This window comes from Ceratina calcarata, unplaced genomic scaffold (assembly GCF_001652005.2).
Source record: "Ceratina calcarata isolate Rehan_Ccalc_2016 unplaced genomic scaffold, ASM165200v1 scaffold162, whole genome shotgun sequence".
In the NCBI taxonomy this organism is placed as follows: Eukaryota; Metazoa; Arthropoda; class Insecta; order Hymenoptera; family Apidae; genus Ceratina; species Ceratina calcarata.
In genome coordinates, this window is record NW_017137498.1 from 536,799 (window position 1) to 557,209 (window position 20,411).

The 20,411-nt window shown below is 38.4% G+C and overlaps 1 protein-coding gene and 1 long non-coding RNA gene across 3 annotated transcripts in view; one reads left to right on the plus strand and one right to left on the minus strand.

Moving 5' to 3' along the window:
• Fhos (Formin homology 2 domain containing) overlaps positions 1 to 20,411 on the minus strand; it is a 179,948-nt gene that overhangs the window by 102,560 nt on the left and 56,977 nt on the right. The window lies entirely within an intron of this gene.
• On the plus strand, positions 9,845 to 11,991 carry LOC108632577 (uncharacterized). Its single transcript, XR_001916977.2, has 3 exons — positions 9,845 to 10,086; positions 10,194 to 10,363; positions 10,682 to 11,991. It is a non-coding gene; the product is annotated as an uncharacterized LOC108632577 (long non-coding RNA).

Here is a 20,411-nt window from a genome sequence, read left to right on the forward strand (position 1 = left end):
AAGTGCACACGGGGTAACGAGCCTGACCGGCCTATCACTCGGTCGACGCGGGTGTAAACCGTGAAAACGCGCGCGTGTCCGCTGCGTGTCGTAACTCGAAACTGGATCCCGCAACGTGCGCTGATCTAACGGTGCCTCTCGTGGATCACCGCCAGGAATCGTAACCGTTATAGGGAGGATAAGCCTGTGGTTTCCTTTCGAGATGACACTGATTTTCAGCAGCCAACGGTAACTTTCAATGAATCGTTTTTTAAATATGTTATACGTAATATTTTACGTGTTCGTACCTTTATCGACGTGGACAGATCAACATAATGAATTTTTAATTACTTTTCTGGAAACTTGTCAATTCAGATCGCAATTATTTAATAATCTCAAAATTATTTCCGATTGTGACAAGCTCAAAATATTAAAACTCGCGTGACTAGGAAAATCTCAAAGCGTTTGGCTTCAGCATTTAAATAGAGAGGTACGTACAAAGACGAGGAGATGAGTCTGTGGTTTGTGGTTGAGTTGTAAAGCAGAAGGTTCCAAGATGAATGTTTGATGTCAGATTATATGTGTTCTCTGGATTCTATAGCGACAGGTAACATTTGCTTGCGGTTATTAAAAACGTTTATAAAAATGAAAAGAGCTTTGAAATGCAATGAACTTTATACATTTATGGAACAGTAATATTTTGGTGAAAAATGTCGGTGTGTTTTATGAGGTCCATTGTTTTATGATACCTGTGGTCGCGTAGTAAGCGTCGATTGGTTTTGTTTTTTCAAATTAATTGAATGTACCGCGGAGGTAAAAACGCTTTATTCCCTCGACTTTTGCCCGCAAAAGCTTTGTCTTTTTTGATAGTTTTCCGACCGATATTGACTTCATGTCGTTGCACGAAATCAGTTTCATGTATCAACGCTGACCACCGCACCCGATATGTTCTCGATTGCAGATGGATTTTTTTTATATAAAATATACCTGAATGTTACCTTCGCTCGCTTGCAATCTATTGTCATCAACAAAAAATTGATACTAAAATATTGAATGCCCATAAACCGATAACTCACGTCGAACTCATAAGCGCAAAAAGTATTAAATAAAAGGGGAAAAATTGGCTCGAATTTCATTACGTTAAAACATGTTTCCTTCTTTTCCAATCAGAATCAACATAGTGGAAATATCCCCGAACCCGGAGGATCTTTCAGAAATGCCCTCGTCGTGACTCGTGAATCGGCAATACTCATAAAGCTCGATTTAAGATCTCACGATTCAATCAGACAATTTGTAACTGCACTAAACGGCGTAAAGTCGAGCAACATCGAAAACTGAATGACCCATCGCACCGCAAACGTGTACGTTCTGCATTCCAACCAGCTCTGGTTTTCCTGATCAGGTTCCTTAATCCCGTCCAATTAACAACATCGTCGTAAGCGTGAACACGTTTTAATAACGAAGCTTTTCTTATGAATAATGCAAATGCAGCAGCATTTTCTGATGTTGACAGAAATAATATACTGGTTTTAAATATTGTATAGTAATAGTATAATAACGATATAAATACTATATCAGGAACCAATCGAGAACGAATTTGGTATTCACTTCGGAGGAAGTCATCGGAGTACATTTTTGCACGTAGAGATGAAAAAAGTAGTACCAGAATATATCTCTGAAACCAGTAAAAATAAAAAGCTTTTTTTTCCGCTTGTGATCACATTCCGGCCCCGAAACTCTTACTGGGGAAGGATTTTATGGAAATGAATTCGACCTAGAAAAAGAGAAATATTGGAAGGGCGCGGAAAATGTTGGAAGAAAAGAAGGATAGGAACTTGACGGTAGTACAGATCGCGGTATGCGGAGATTACTCTTGGGAATTTTGAAGATATGCAGGTATATCGATCAAACGGCTGATATATTAGCGATATTCGGTAGACTACGTACGAAAAAATTATTTGGAATCGCTCGGGTTAAAACGGAAGAAAACTACTTAAAAATTAAGAATTCGATCAACTCGGCATTTTCATTCGTGCCTTGTGGGAAAAAAAGTAATTACTCTGATTTAATGGAGATTTCGAGAATTCGGCTGGATCAGCTCGAATAGAGAGCGGAGTACGATTCAGACGTGCGGTTTTTGCGGCGTCTCGGTGTCTGCCGTGTGTACACACGAATGTCGACCCGATGCAAATTCAGCGACGGTGTATTATGTCGTGAAAGGAACCGGCGCGGTGGACTTGGGAAAGAGGTTCCCAGCAACGGGGTGGTGCGCGAATTAGAACCACGCGGAACAACGGGGAAGAGCCTCGACGTAAAGGTAGCAAAAAATGGTCCCGGGAAAAAAAGGACGGATGAAACCAGGATTGGACCCGAGCTGCATCCGAATGAATAAATTTGCCACCGATTCTCGTGGAAATTTTTTTGTAGATTAGCTGTGTTGTCACGTGCGCGTGTGAGAGTGTATGTGTGCACGGTGTGTGAATTGTAGAAAGTGTACATGTGTACGATAATGATCAGTTGATTAAATCCACTCAGTATGTATATCCGGACGAAGAAATATTCATATATAATATGCGCAGGCAATCATTTTAATTCATGCACCATTTGATTCAATAGATGTTAGTCAAATATGCATATAAATATTAATGCATTGTACGAATATTAATTTTATGTATATTTCATTAACACTGGTTCTATTATACGGAAATAAAATATTAAAAATAGTTCTGTAGGAATCTTTGCACTTCTACAATGTAGTATATTAATAAAAACTTACTTAATACAGTGTCCTGGATACAAGTAAATAAGTTCAGTACGTAACTCGAAGGTGAGATCTCTGATTACTTACCTGAAACAAAAATAATGAGGAAAATTAAAATATTCTTAACAACATAAAATAGTTATCGAGTGAATATTATTTTCTGCTTCAATATCATATTACTGAATATTGTTATGGGAATAATCAATTAATTGATCAGTCTCATAGAAATATTTATTAAATAGAATTCAATAATAAGTAAATATCACTGCAACATACATTATTGTACGATACGTATTAAAACATTATTTAAATATATTTTGTGTACACGCATAATTCAATATCCATCTACTAATTCTATCTATCATTTTTCATTATTAAACACAAAGCTAAAGAATAAGTCCCTGGGAAGCAATTGAAAGGGAGTCACTGCTTGCGTATTCTCTGGGACAAGCAACAGAGAACAGGATCTGAGAACGTAATGCAAAGTAGACAAAAAACGGACAAGATGCCGGGACCTTGCAGAACAAGAACGGAGTCGAAGAAACAGCAAAGGAAAGAGAGGAAAAAGAATTATTGAAAAAAGATCAATGAGAAAGGGAAGAAAACGAAGGATGACACGGAGCCGAGAAATAAAGCGGAAGAAGTAAAAAGAAACGGGATTATTGCACACTGTACAAAAAACAAGTACGCGTATCGTGCGAAGGGTTTTCTTAGAGCGAAAGGGATCAACCGAAGTGGCGGGCACGAATGGGGTAGATATAAAAAGAAAGCACCTTTTTCGAGGTGAAAGCCTGACTAAACTGCAGGATCGACCGGTCCCGAGTAGCACATTTAATTAAAACTCGCGGCAATCGCGTATTGTATCTGACGAAGCGTCTGGCTACCCAACCCTCGACCCCGGTGTCAAACGAACGTGGATACCGCGAGAGAACTTTTGTTTGTAATAAATTTCACGCGTGCAACGGCTCGTTTCGATGTCGAAATTATTGTACAGGTGGAGCGATGTTAATGAACGACGGATGCGGAATACACGGTAAAAAAATAGATGAGGTCGATCGTTGTCACAAAATCTGATAATTAGAGAATTGAAAAGAAACCACAGCCATGAGCGTGGTTCTTGATCTTTATAATCTTCTATTCGGTTTTATCATGGTTGGATATTTGCGACGCATTGCAAATTATAATTAATTACGTGGCACTGGTCAACTGCAAATCGTAGGAACCCGAATTTGGAACGATTCCGTTTATGATCATCGCCCAGATTCCGATTAAATTTGTAATGAGACTCGAAAATGAGTTTCCGTCGGTTATTACCGATGAGCATGGGAATTCAGTTCGAATCGGTATCCGAAGCATAATTCGAAATCGAATTTCAGCTAATTTTAGTGATATAGCTTTCGCCTTGATTCTAATTGACTCTAATGAAGAAAGTAAATTATTCTTGACTTCGTTGAAATGAATTTCTGGATTTTAAAATAGAACGACCAGATATTAAGAAGACAAAAATGAAGTTTAAATCTATTTTAACATAACAGTGAAATAATAATTTATAAATCAGAACTAATTTATGAAAATAAACGCAGTTGTAAAATTCTTCTTATAAAGTTAAAGGAGTAACTTATTCCAGAGACAGTCTGTAACCAATAATTTTTAATCACTAATACAAGTTCGGTTAATAATCCAAATCAAGTGGAATAATAGAACCTCTAAAAATTACAACTAATTTAAAAGAAACATCGGCGAACTTGCAGCTGAGGGCAAACTTTTACAAGACATTGCCACTACCTTTCTTGCAATATCGTCTTCCGCTGCAGTAGCAGAAAAGTGTGCGGGGAACCTGCCGAAACTACTTTGCAAGCAATTTCTCGCGCAACTATCGCGAACCAGTTCGGAACCGGTTGCATGGATTTTCCGCTCACTCCATTGTCGCGCTTCTCTCGATGCTTGACCTCCTACACACTACGCGTCCCTGACTAGTGGTGAAATTATGTTAAACCGAGAAGGAAAACGTAGCCAAACGACTTGAAACCGGATTGAATCCTCACGCCTCGCGTCGCGCGCATTTCCATTCACAACTGCGAGGCGTGCGTTTAGCTCCTCGTTTTGCAAACTTCCCTTTCTTTCGCCTTTCCTTTTCCATATCCACTTCCATTTTAACTTCTTTCTACAGTGCTGTTTATAAGACACCGAATGGTTGACAAAGAGATGAATAAAATGTAGAAAACATCGTCTCTAAACTTAAGGGCTGAACCAGTAACATAGAGATCTATTCGTTTATTAATTTTATTAAAACAAAATTTATACGAATACTATACTCAATGAGAAAACCATATATTTTTATTGTAAAATATGTTGTCTTACAATTTTTTGGGTCTCTAAAGGAAACCTGTGTAACCACCCTTTCATGTCTGAGCTCACTGCTTATAATCTACCGTACAGAATATTTTATACTGTATTCTTGCTTTCAAGAGAGAAAATTAAAAGAAATAAAAGGAATCATAATTGAGGGTTAGAGTTGAGTTAGGTAAATTATGCGAAAAAAGCTTGCAGGTTAAGAAAATTTTTGTTTTTTGACAATTCCTTTTCAACTTGTCAGGAAGATCTTTCAGCAATCTCGTTATTTCCATCTCTCGGCCTCTTTGATTCCACCCCTCTCTCATCAGCATGGAAACTTCTTAAATTACAGGTATTCTCGCCGAGAGAAAGTTTTCCGCGTAACAGAAATTTTCAGAGGCGGAAAACCCCGAGCAAGGATGAAATAAAAGCGGCGGAGAGTGGAAGTGTGCAAAGGGAAGAATGAGAAGCACGCGAAGATAGGCCGTGGACCGACGGCGACGGAGAAGCCAAGGGGAGAACCACCAGTCGCTGCTAGAGAGCTAGACGGTTCAGGGACTGGCAAACTTTCCGAATTTTCCGGAACAGTTCCGTGCTTTTGTACCAATTAAAAGGCTGAAAATTAAACTAATTAAAAATGCCTGACCAAACTCTAAGTGGCTTAAAGCTCCCGGTGTAATCTTTCCCGGCAACAATGAGAGAATGGAAATCGCCCTTGTTCAAAGAATCACCTCGGGAACGGGGTTCGCCAGCCATGGGAGGGGAAATAGACGAGGCGATCGGTTCTCTAGTTTGGTGAAAATGTGAAATTATTAAGGAGATAACATTATGATATATTGGCAGTCACTTAAATTAAGATGAATCTGCTCAGCACTTCTGAAAACTTGCAGTGACCTAGTTTCTTTTCTTGCTCGGAGACTCCATGTCCGTGTTTTTTCTCGAGAAAAATTGCTCTGCAGGATTACAGTGCTGGCGATGATAACGCTCGATGACCAATTCTGCGAATGGAGACGGATTGTAAATCTGAAAAAAGCCTCTTGCACGCTAAAGGGCTTAGACCGTGGTAAAAATTTCGTTTCAGATTCATTTCCGATCTTCTTCTATCCGGAATGTATTCAGCCTCGGTTTCACGAAATCTAAAAATTATTTAAACCGATAGGATGCTTAGGGTTGAAACACTACTGCGACGTATATACCGTTAATAAATATTAAATACATAATAATCAACTGAAAATAATTCTTCGAAGATCCTTTTCTCTTTATTTGCTGTATGAATCACATTCTATGTCATGAAGGAGGGTAGACTCCGAAGTAACGCGATAAGGCAGAATATCAATGTTACCCAAAAAATTAGCCAAAAATATGGATTTACGAGGCAACACTTTTCGTCCTTATCTGAGAATATTTTTTGATCGTCAGATACCTCTTTGGATAGACGAAAGTTAAATCTGGCGTGCTGTAATCATGATTAAATAAATACATGAAGCAAAGTCCGAAAAAAATTCGGAGATCTCGCATGAATGCGAAGTTCTTCGAATCCATTCAAATAAGGTGAAGGAGCTATCGTTTACGAGGCGTGAAGTCGATACGATCACGACTCGGTATTCGTTTTAATTGGGCGACCCCAGCTTATTTTTTTCTCTTTTCATCCTTTGCCTTTTTCCGTCTGTTTTCCTTCTAACCGACGGATCGGCGAAAGAGAACGAAAAAAAGATGGAAAGAACACACGTTTGTCGGCGAAGGGTCCTCGATCATGACGGCACGACCTCGGTGGTGGTAGTGGTTTGTTAGAAAACCAAAGAACGGGCGAATTTGTTTTTCAGAGGGGGATCTCTTCTCGCCCTGATTGAAATCGCGACGGGTTAAAAGGGTGATGTAAACAGAGGAGAGAAGGGAAAAAGTAAACGCAATGAGAGAGGGATTTCCGGTGGCGTAAAATAAACAGATCAAGAGAAGTGAATTCCACTTTTTGCAATGAGATTTAGAGTACGAAAAGGACTTCGATTATCATTTATAAAATTCACAATATATTATTATTTATCAAATACGTAATATAATCTAAAAAATTTGCAGTACATAACAGATTGAAGAAATTAAAAAAAAAACAAGTAATTTCAGAGCATCGCTCATTCTAAATAAATTATGGCGTTTACAATCCCTAGGGATGAGTACTATACAGAATTCTGGGACTCCCTGAATTTGGAAATTATCGAATAAAACAAGAAATATAAAACGCAACACGATTCTATAAATTAGCACAAGGAATTATATTACAGGACCAGAAATTCATGGAAAAATAAAACGAAGCATCTCTCGCATCTACTGAATCAATAAATCTATTAATATTCACGTCGAAGCATTTTTCAGCAGAAACTGATACTTACAAAGGCCTGTTCATCCCTTGGGGACAAACGAGGATGTACGGAGAAGCCTATTTGGATATGTACTCCCATAAATACGCGTACACGTAACCGTGCGTTTCCGTTTGCGGGCATATCCCATGTATGTACACGAAATACGCATCAGCGCGCGAAGTGGTCCGTCTATACGTATAATCAGCAAAGGCCGAGAGCAACATCTGCATAAATGCGATAGCTTACGCGAATGCATATCATGGTTCCAGACCGTGCCTTAGTTTCCAGTTACATTGGTCTCGAAACATTTGCACCTGACTACGCCTCAATGATTATTTCGAGGCTGATCGAAATGATAGTAGCACAAAGTTGAAATTCCATGAATCCTTGATTGGACATGATCGTGCACTGTACAAATGTATTACCTTCGTAAAATGGATAATACAGTATAATTATAATTATAATTAATACAGTATAATTTAATACTAGATCTATCAAGGGCGGTCAAAATGATCTGTTGGGCATTTCTTATAATCAATATTTAACATATTTTGTTTTCTAAAATTTTGTATGAATTTTTCTAAAATATGCAAGAAACTAATTCTGTAAAACAGTTTTCTTTTATTGTCATTAGTACAATTTTTATTGTTATTAAAACAATTAATAAGATAAATCATCTTTCTTTAACATACTTATTCCAGCGTGAGATAATTATTTCATTTGACATAATAAACTGTTAGAGTACGATATACAGTTCTGTAAGAGCGACTTCGAAAACTTAAAGAACAATGAAAAAACGTAGAATTTAATCGAAATTTAAGAAAATTTGATCATAGAAATATGTACAAGGACAATTAAGAGTTATTACGTTTTCTCTATGTAGTTAGAGAACTTTCTATAAAATATTACAGGAACTAACAATAAGTTTCATGGATAGTGACTCCTTATAGGAAATTCTGTATAACTTCCAGTCTTAGCTGTTTCACGGCCGGTACTCTTACTCTAATTGACCCTTTGGGATCACTGCTCCCAATGTTTGTTCCACGGTCGCGCCTTTGAAATTGTTACGTTCTGAATGTCTAGCTACTGCATCGCGAGCGTTGATAAGCACCGTCTTGTTGAATCTAAAGATTTCTGTAGCTTTTGTTTCCCGGGTAGCACGGCAGATCTTTACTCGAACTTTGCTGATGAAACAAAGGATTTCGTTGAATGAACAAACGGAAAGCTGGCTTGGTTTTCTATATGGCGCGGCGTCGACAGGGAATTGTGAGTATAATAAGATACATCCGAATGAAGTTGTGGAAGCATTTAATGCAGAATGGAAGTCGACACGAGGAAACAGAATTAATCCGAAGAAACCTTTCTATTCATTTTTTATGCTGCTTACAAATAAAAATGGTACTTAGAAGTTTAAACCGTAGATTTAAGTTTCAGCTTTTTAACGAGCCAAATATATGTTAATATAAAAACGAGAAATCGATTCTTTTAGACCAATATTTTTGGCCAATTTGATGGGCAACATTAACATTCTATCTACAAATGAGGAAATAATATAAGTCTTGGGTAAAACGTATAACCGAATTCCTTTCTAAGGTATTCGGGAGGGAGAGTTCGCGTCTCCTTGTAAGGAGGAGGACTCAGGAATGAGGGAAATCAGAAAGTTCTTATATAGGATACGAAATACTCAAGTATATTTAGATATGTAGCGCGAGCCTATCTTACAATGTGAACACACTTGACTAGAGCGGCGGTTCTATAGGAAATAATATCACGATTCGATGCCTGACTAAAGGCCCTTTTAAGTATGCTAGTATACAATGTACACGCTCGCGGTTCTTCGGCGCAGATATAAAAGGATTGACTTACAGATTAGATGCGTGGACGTCCACGGCACGCTTCGTTCGCTTTTTCTTTACACGTTCACGGTGGCCACGCTCATCCGTCTTCACACTCACTCTTTAATACTATACGTAGTGCAGAATCGCGATTATTACAAGACTTTCTATAATGACTCGGTTAATACGTCCTGGACGGATCCGTTCTCGAATACTATCTTATTCCCGCGCTATACAGCCACAGAGTGATCCGTCGGTTACCGGATCGATCGTCGATCCGCGGATTATGTAACCGGCGGTGCCTGCGCCTGCGTAAGGTCCTCGGACCTTCCCGAACGTTCTCACGCGTGAGGGCATATGTAACCGACACAACCGGGAAATTTGTACGGTTACAAACGTTAGCCTAAACAGGTGTTAATATTCATCGAACTACTCGTACCAGTGGGAGTTCGCGATTTGTTCGTACTAGACAAGTGTCACGAGCGTAGCTCGCGAATGCATAAGCCACGTTCATGCTAACGAGGAAGAATTTGAAAGCAGCGCGCAGCGTGGAGTAATGTAGCAGCCAGGAGGCCAGGGAGAACTGGTCGAATCGTAAGTCACGACTTGGCAGACGACGACCGAACGGTCGTTCGCGGTCGACTCGGAGGACTGCTTTAAGAGAGACTAAGTCGAGCCAGTTAGTTCCACCTGGCAGTGGAAGATGCGGTCAAAGCAGTCTTGAATTACCACTAGAATCTCCGACCACTGTAGCGCACGCTGTTTGTAAAGTTCTCCTTAATTTTCCTTTGATACACTTCACTGTTGCCCAGCTTCAATTTCCGTAAGTGATTCTAACGCGTCTTGAATTTTCAATAAACACGTTTCGTCCATTTACTGGTAATGGATAAGTCTTAAAATAAAGATTCGCATAATCGTATTTATTTCTAGCTCTTAGTCAGTGGATGAGGTGTGATTAAAATGATAATTTCTGTTTGAAATTAATTAATGTACCATCGTTAGTATAATTAAGTAAGAAGCTATTACGAAGCTTCTTAGTATATATTACATTAATTTGTGAATGCGCATATTTTTATGGGAATGAAAAACGACTGGAAGAGGTGATTGAATAGTTTATCATTCTCTGTCGCGATCAATATCTATCATGTGCTGTTACGTCGTTTTTATGCTGCCATCGACAATACTAGTCCTTTATGCTAATCGATATTACCATCAAATATACTTTTTTTATCCTTTATATAATATGTACATCTAATTCTAGCCGATTTAATAACATGCAAATGAACACGTGGTTCACGTAATTACTGTATTAATCTCTAAAACATATTAGATATTCCGCAAGAAATCTCATTTAGTACTACGATATTAGATTAAAGCCTGAGATAAAATATTTCGTAAAACGTCTTTCGTGTCCAAAGGTAACGAAAAAGCTGGCACAAATATCAAAAGTTGATATATAAAAAGCAAGTATGAAAAGCGTAAAATTTTGGAAACCGCGTGAGAAGAAAGATTCGAAGACACAACATGATGAAACGAGTTCCACGAAAATATCCGCTATACGAAGTCGACGTTAAATCCGGTGGCATCAAGTGTGCTTGATGTCGTCTCGGCTTCAAACTTTCCGACACACGAGTTGAACCCTGGCCTACGCACTGAACTTCCCGCTGCAAGTTTCAGAAACAAGCATCCATCTATCAAGTACTGGCAAAGCTAAAACGGCACATGTTTCTAATAAATTAGATCAACCCACGCGTCCGATTGATTAATTCCAATTAAGTAGTTCCGGATAAAAGCAATACTGAAGCAATACATGTTTTTCATAAATATTGGGTTTAGAAGACTCAGCTCGAATCATTTTTGTTTTTTATTGCAAGATCAGTAAAATTCAAAAGTATAGAAATTTAGAAAGATCAATTCGTTTGTCATTATTTATGAACTTAATTGACAGAAAACTGAATTAACGATTAAATTTTAATTCCTAATTATTAAAAATTAAAAGTTAAATGTTGTTCAATTGAATTAAAGATTTAATCAATTTCCTGCAAGCCGTACAAATGCAGCTTTATGTTATTTTTCTATGTAGGAATTGCAAGATTTACATAAGAACACTAGGTGTAATACCATCGAAATGGATTAAATTAAGGAGATTATGACGATAGAGTTATTATGTAATGTGCTCGAGTATATGCATACGTAATTGAATTGCAGCGTGTGTTATTTGACCTAAAAATGTAACACCTTTGTAAGACATCAATGTAATCATGTCAATTTAAATTAGTAAATATGCAATTCGAACGAAATTGTATCGTACAACTATCATTTTTATTACTCTTCAATTTTATTTGACAAATCATTTCCAGAAATTTTCTATACATCTTTTCTAGAATAAAATTGTTTCGTAATGTTACCCAAGCAACGGTCACAAGATAATAACAGCGCGGAGGAAAATTTTATCCAGTTTTATTTATAGCGAGGTGACAACGAACGCTAAGAGAAGCTGACTCATTGTTACTCCTGGTATCGACGATAGAAACGCGGATAGGTATTTATAAAACGGTCGGCACAGACAGCCAGCCGATCTCCTAGGAATAGACCAGTAAACCCAGTTATGCGATTTATTCCGGGCCTGGGTCGTCAGCTATTCGGAAACTTTCGATTTTCACCCGGGGCGAAAGGAGCAGAGAGAGAGAACGCTTTTAGCTAGTTATATCCTCCCCCTCATTTATAATAAAAGCCATGTTTATATTTAGAATACAAATTTCAATTTGAATTTGAGATATAATCATTCTTATTTTACACTGTGGTGATAATTTATCACTCAGAGAAAGAGAGAATCAATTAACAATTATTATAACCAAGTAATAAATTAAACAGGAAAACTATATTTCTTAACATTAAATAAATAAAAAGATTATACAATAGTTGTATAATAACAAATCATAACTAGTTATATAATTGAAATAATAATGACGAAAGAAGCAGGTGTATCTACTTTTTAACGTTCTTCTTCAAATTGAGTGCTAACGAACCAGGAAATTCCAAATCGAAGCATGACATTTCTCGCGTTTGTTTTAGCGAACGACGTAAAGTCTATTTTTGAACGTAAAACACGAGCGAGCCATCGGTTGTTACAAAATTTGTTAATTTACTCAATGATGAAGGCAAATTCTTGTTTTAAAAACAGAAAATGAATCTTGAGATATCCGGGGATAGGTGAAACCTAAAGGGGAAGAGGACAGAAGAATTCCATGCAATGGAATTGAGCCTGAAGTTGTCTTGTATGAGAACAGTCTTTCTTATAACTCCGCGAGAAATGGCAGAACTTTTTAAGATAACGATCCATTCTCATTCGCGTGATCCGTTCTTATGCTTCTTATTATATCGTGAAACCTTGCCGTATTCAATTAACGCTGACAAGGGCCAGACGATTTGGAAGATCTCCTTAAGGAAAAGAGAAAAAATGAACTAGTATTTTAATAGCTTTGGTAATCTTGTTTCGTGAAGAGAAATGGCAAGTCTTAATTGAAGACCTTCCGTGTCAGTGACTGATGTATTCTAACGGTTTGATGTAACTAGTATAAGAAAACGTGTTGTGGCACATTCTGACAGAAATTGATAAAAATTAATGTTTTATATATTACGTTTTTCTATGTTTTCGTGCATTTTTTAATAATGCAACGTCTAGAATATCAGAATATTTCGGTATAAGCAAAATAGAATTTTCCTAACTGTAACATAATATCAATTTTCAGAACACAGATATCATTACATTTCATGTACAAAGAAGAATACTATCGCTTTATTAAATGAAAAATGCATTATTTTATTTCACTACGAGGATATCAAATTTTTTTTTCTAACTATAGTTCTCTGTAATTCTAAGATTAAAGCGACACAAATCAATCGTAAACATCAATATCAGTAATATGATTATGCCACGGCCAAAATCCAATAATCGGATTCAGCGAGGAGAAGTGATGAAACTTCCACATAGATAGACAATCCTGGTAGTTCAGGAAGTTATTTGTCCGAACGATTCCTGCTCCAAATCGATCTGCGCTCTGATCTGCTTCCATACTTTCGACCAGTCTATTTCACTGGATTCGTTCAGCTTAGCGCCTTCACCACTTTCGAGCTTAAAGCATGAGTTTCTAAGGTCGAAACGTGTATGCGTACTTAAGAATTTTTAAATCGATGTTGGACCAGTTGGTAAGTAGAGTCCATTCGGATAGAAAATATTATTTGGAGAGCTTAGAAAAGCTGAATACAAAATGAAATACATCGAAATAATAGAAAACCGAAAAATTGTAAATGTACTTAAATTTCTCATTTCGTTTGGAACTAAATCAACTGCTTGAAAAATATCCGCACCGATAAGTCCAATAATTATCGCTATTTTCAAAGTATTTTTGCTGCGGAAATAGATTTCTGCCGTAAGGGATAAATGTTCCTGTACTCAACTTTCAACTGCAATTCGAATCACGATGAAAACCGAACAATGTGAAATGAATCGATGAACTGTGAAACATAAAAGATACGTACTACTTCATAAAAACTATAGTCGTCGTACGTGAGTACGCGACACAATGAACAATTATTAAACGTTCAAGCAGTCGAAACATTTTTCTTTGATCAAAGACAAATTAATCCTGCGCCGACACCCGGCCGTGAACATTTCTATTATCCGGATCCTATCCCGATCGTTACTCACGTTTCCAATCCGTTTGCTATCATTTATGGACTCAATTTGTAAATCCCGTTCCTCCAATCCGACAAAGTAACGAGAAGAGAAGAAGAAACAAAGAGACAATTACTTATGACAACGCGTTTCTTTGAATCATTATTAATCAAATTGCTTGCCAGCCAAAATAAAATATCATATTGTAAAAAAAATAGAGTGAATGAATAAGAATAATTGTATGAAATAACTGATTAATCATTGATTCCACTAAAAGATGCTTCATAAGTATTTTGCATATCCTCGCGCAAGAAATAATGACGATTATCTTCATGTACTCTTATCTAAAACACAAGCTGAGCGATTCATCGACGTATCCATGGACTACATGGAAGGCTATCTAACGATTCGAGTCGCTCTTTAAAGTCGTCCACTTACTTACGTTCGTTCCACTTCCGTAAAATATGCCGTACATCATCGCAAACTATCCGACTAATGAACCATGCTACGAACAATAGTCGAATGTTTTCCATGCAAGTACACTCACGTCCATAAGTCATCAAGCTGCGTTCAGAATAAAATTTTGATTTGGGTAAACGCAAACTGCTTAAAAATATTGATTAATAATTTTTTAGCAGATTCAATAAAAATTTGTTTACACAGTTTTTCTTAAAACTGGACTGCGGATCTTATACATGTATGTAAACGAGTTACACAAGAAAAATGAATTTAAATAAATTTAATTTATGGCGGATATCTGATAATGTGTATGACACCATTATTTTTACTGTTTTCAAAATGCTCATTCATTGAAATGAAGGAATTATCACCATCTTTACTACTGTACTTTCATTTACTTGTACTAGTATTCATTGATTAACGAATTCACATAAAATTTGTTTCAATAAACCGAAAGTCATTTATGCTACAAATTCAGTCTGGTTTACGGCAATCGTTTTTACACCGTCGACATAACTGTTGGGTGTTTTATGATCATTAGCGTACTCCATAGACTTATGAAAACATCATGCTATTATCGACCAAAGTAAAATATCAAAGAAAGGCGGAACCAGAATTTTTTCTATGGATCCAATCACGGTCATTACCGTAATAGGCCACGTTCGCTCTTTATAAATGTTTATGAATATAATTTGCTGCGCCGCGCCGTTAAGCAGGTATCTCGCGATTCTCTCGACCACGAGCTTTTTCCCCTCTATTTTCTTCCCGTTGGATGATATCGAATACGGGACCGGTCGAGGGAAAGCGATTAGGTAAACGCAACGGCGTGAAATCGTTTTCGAGCAAGAAAAGCGAATGCTGTTAGCGGAAAAAGCAAATATCGAGCGAATCGACGACACGATGTTAACTGCATTTATTACCACGAGAGAAAATGAGATGTTACTGAATCTCATAAGAAAATATCTACATAGCTTTTTGTACTGATTCAATAAGAGTTATTAAATATTGAAGATGAAAGTTAAAAGAGTTTACACTATCCTATAATATCTAAATCTCTCATTTACTATGTTTAAGTCCTTAAGTGGTAGCACTTTCAAGGGGATACTGTCGCGTTCATGAGCTCTTCAATGGAAACTTTCGGAATAATTAAAACAAATGCTGGCCACATGGTCCGCAAAACTTGACGTACGTCGATTATATTGAGAGAAAAGCTCATTTTTCCCTTCTCTCTCTCTCTCTCTCTCTCTCGGTCGAAAACGTTATTTTTGAAAAAGTACGCTTAGGACATCACCGATGCGTAGAATATAATGTTTGGGATTTAGAATCGTCCTTTCGAGCGGAACACACCCGATATTTTTGTTGTGTAAAATAAAAAATTTTTCACCGACGAAGTAATTTTGCCTGTCTCTCATTCTCACCGAGTTGACTCCAAGTTGAATTCCAAGACTTTATTCATTAAAATTCCCGCAGACCCAAAAGAGCTCTTGTCCAACTCACAAAACTGCAAACCCGCCGTAGTGCTGCACATCAGTTCTCACAGTCCTATGGTTTGCTTGGACACGACCCTCCCACCTCCGCAGACAAATTCTCTCTATCTCTAGCGCAAATTGCGAAAATCGCGGGCCGAGAACATCATGGAAAATTCGTAGCTCCGGAACGCGGAGAAGGTGGCGCGTCTCGCGTGGGTAACCGGTCGTTTGTCTTCTCGTAGCGCCTTGCCATGGTCCGCCCACGCTCCGGCTCTGCTCGCGATATCCGCCTCCCGTCTGCTCTCTGTATGCCTCGCGAAAATTAATTCCGCGGTGCAGTGTACCGCCGGCGCATAAAGAGCTGGACTTTCCGCGGTAACGAATTGCCCGCCACCCACCGAGGCAGAATCAAAGTTTCAAACGAGAGACGACAGCCGACCATCCTAGTGACTGCTGGAAGTTCACCATTTAACGTCTATTTACACGCGCGATATCACTGAAAAATGGTCCCGTCCTATTCTAATGCCACGTTTTCCAACGATTTGGTGTAACTAATATACTTGACTTATTAGACTCAAATATACATATAATACGACGAATAATAAATATATATACGACGCGTCGAGAATTGATGCAAGAATAAAATAATAAAACACCCCTAAAGAAATATCGTTTCTGGTGCTTAAAATATGCATCCTATTGCATTACGTTTTAAAAAAGTGGCGCCTGCGGACGGTAAAAAGACGTAAATTCAGAAGCTCGCTCATGCTTACGCTTCAAACGATAAAACATAATGTCATCATTGAGCGTATTTTTTACAGTCTTGTATAAAGTAATTTGAATGTACGTAAGTAAGTAGGTACGACGCGTATAATTATAGTGGAAGCTACACATCCGCATGTCGAGTATAGAAGGGCCGAGAGAGGAACGTGGTACAGTGAACACGCTCCCAGGGGTTCAATAACCAAGCACAATAAGTCACTAAACGTTCGGCATAGACGGTGCGATGAGTAATCAGCTTCCTACGTATCGGCCTCGAGGATCATTAAGGTGTGTACACACGTCCTCGAGTCGAGGTACCTCGCGCAATTACCGCGCCGAGGAGACGCGAAGAAAGGAGACAGGTATCTACGTATTGTACCTCCGACAGACTTGATTGCGCCCGTCTATCGGTTATTGTGTCGCGTTTGGAGAATTTCTAGGTGTATCCCAATGCCTAATTGCAGCTTCTAGGAATTGGAAATAACAGTTGTTCTTCATGTATATGTATAACTTTTGTATCGATGTCTCCAATCCAAAAAGAAATTCTCACCGACCATGCAAGTATTCCATACTTCATTCTTCTCTATTCATCAATAATAATATTATTTATTGACACCATTGATGTTCTATAGTATCAATAGTATTTGTTCCATGTACGTCAAATTAGTGACATGACATTAAGAAAATGAAATGTAAAAAGATTGATGTTGTTTCACATACATAATGGAAGAATTCGCAAACAGGTCATTCGCGGTTGTTATGAAAATTTTTAAATGAAACATTTACGAGAATATTAGCATTAGCTAACGATCCGCGAGCTCGTCTCGAATTTGCATCAGCATTTTTACTGCACGTTAGCGGAGAAAGTCGTTTTGCATGATAATGGAACACCACCCTTGGCGTGGACGTGTTAACACGATACAATCTGTAATCTATAGGAATCGCACTGTGAAGCGTGCCAATAAATCGACTCATTACTGACGTCACGATAGAGCGCAGAGACTCGCGGAACCACGTTGTCACGCTAACGTTATTAGCAAGTGTCAGGTGAAAGACGGTTCGAACGATTCGCGTTTATTGTGAATGAATAGCAGCGAATTTACGCGCTTCCTCCATTAGCCGCGTTGAATCACACGCTTCGTACCCGTGTCATTCTACGTGCGAAACGTCTAACTAGAGAAACACATTAGACGTTGATTCGAATGGAACGCTTTGTGTGAAACAACCGGTGTCGCTTCAACCCTTTGAATCGCATCGCAAGCACGCGATTATTTCGACATTTCCTTGTATCAACTTACCGCTTTTCGAATTGATCAGTAATCAAAAATTTATATTATAAAAGAAGTTGATAAAGTGTCCCCAGACACGCAGTTTAATCAAAGTACCATTGGCTGGCAGAGTATCGTGCGAACGTCATCGTAGCGAACACCATCGAAATTCGTATACATTCCTTTACCAAGTCCATCCTGTGTAAACCCGATACAATTGCGAACACCGACTCCGAGCCGGGAAATTCGCATTCTCGATCGCCCTTGTCCCTTTCCATGGAGCTCGCCACTTTCGTTGTAACGCGTGTCGCGCCCGATCGTACACACGAGACGTCGAGAAGATCGGCAATTCCTCCCGAAGTCATTTGCGCAACTCCGAGATATCCGGAAAGAAAACCTGGGGAACATCGAATCGCGTTGAGCTGTTATCGAACGCGGTGTGACGTGTACAGCATGGGATCGACAAATTTCAGCCATGGAACTAGCCAATAACAGGTCGCGACGTGGTTTGGGAAAATCGTGGAGCACAGGTTCCTATTTGGTCGAGGCCAAACCAGATCCACAGACCGTATCGTTTTACCCGGTCCGAATCATGCAGGTGGCCGTTGATATCGATGGGAACAGAAAAAAAAAAGAAAAAATGAATCGAACCGGTTTCAGTGCCGTTGTATCAAAGAATGGGGAAAATGGTGAAGCGGATAAATGATACCGCGCCGTTTCACGATTCGTGAAAATTCCGGACCTCTCAAATATTGGTACAATTAGGTACACTGCTGATCAAATTTGTCTAGTCCAGACCTGATCTTTAATCTCACTTGCCTTGCCTACGTTTCGTCAATCAACCACTCATTTTTCACTCCTCTTTCATCGAACGAGTATCGAATTAAATTTCTGTTTATTTCACGTTTGTTTATTTCTTCGAATACGAATTTAGTAATTTTGCGGCACAATCTCTTGGGAGTGAAATTGGATATGATGGAATTTAGAAATCTACAAATATTTTATTTATCTATTCAGCATGTGTACCAACAACGTGTAATTCAAATGTAATTAAAACACGAACATAAAAGAGATTACTAAAAATTGCTGTTTGTAAGAAATTCAAGATATTGACTAATATAACAGAAGAGCCCGTGCGAGTACTTCATAAATGTAGTATTAATTCAATAAGAAACAGTCATTGTATGGCGTGCAATATTCCATGTTCATTGATGGTACAGTCACGAATTGCGTGATGGGAATCAAAGAGAGATTCGCATTCACACAAGTTCGTGGTGGAACACGGTCGCTCAGGCCCATTCGTAGGATGTAATCTTCATCCAATGAGTAATTCATATCGATTCGAAGGAGGCAGCGAATCTCTTGCAAGTACGGGTCGTATCACATCACAATGAACGTGATAAGTCGAGAAAAATACGTGGGATTCTTGGCTGTGAAAAATTGGTGAGCAAAGTCACCGTGCTGGAAGTATCGAAAATTCGATAGCTCTTCGAACGCCGCATTCGTTCCCGAGTCTGCGAAGTTTCGTTAGGTTGTCGATATCTCGAGAGCAGTACGGTACCGGTCTTAACGCAAATCCGATACTCGAATACAGTTTTAACACTTTCCCAGAAAGAACCGACTTCTTATCGCGTGGCGTAAAGAGTTTCCGATTTCGCACGGCTTGTCTGTTGTAAAACCTGACGAACCGACTTGATGTTCCACCACGAACATGCTTTTCGGTTAAGATGAACCAGACGTAGAATGTAACAGATGTGCATGTACTACACTAGCCTATTGTGTATGTATATGAAGAATTTAATGTTTTTCAAGTTGTAAATTCTTTTTATGCTAGCAAAAAATGAAGCAAAGTCGGCAAAATAATTATTACAGTATTGCAAAAATTCATGGATGTACTTATCGTCTGAAACAAAAAATTTGCGCTCTCTATCATGATCAAACAACGCTGCATGATTTCATATTAAAATTTATATCAATTTATCAGCCAGTTGTACCAAACAATTGCATTACGAGCATGCCTACCAAGATTCGAGGGAGGAACTTCCTAATTTGAGGAACTTGAATGCGAAGTGAAAGTAGAAAGAGAGAGAGGAACAGCCAGTATTTTCCTGTAGAGATACGCTCTCTTAATTAACCAAGGAAGAATGTTGTTCGGCGGTCGTGACAGTTATTAAAAGTGTATTCGCTGCGATCGTAATGTCAAGGTCCAAAGAGATCGCGTATCGGCAGGATGTGAAATTAACGCCAACGAACTAATTAGTCCCGAGCCAGTCTTAATTAATACAGATGCTTATCCGCGTCGCGATTTTCTCCAGCTCACTTCTATTGACAATCTACGACGTGCGTGTAGAAATTATTTCTTTTTACCAACGAAATGCAAAAAGTATGCCGTTATTAAAGGAAGGAAATTTATTCCATGGTAGGGACAAAAAGTGGATCTAATATCTCACCGTGTCCTAATTACATTCCAGAATAAACGAACCAAGAAACAGATGATAGTTGATTATACATA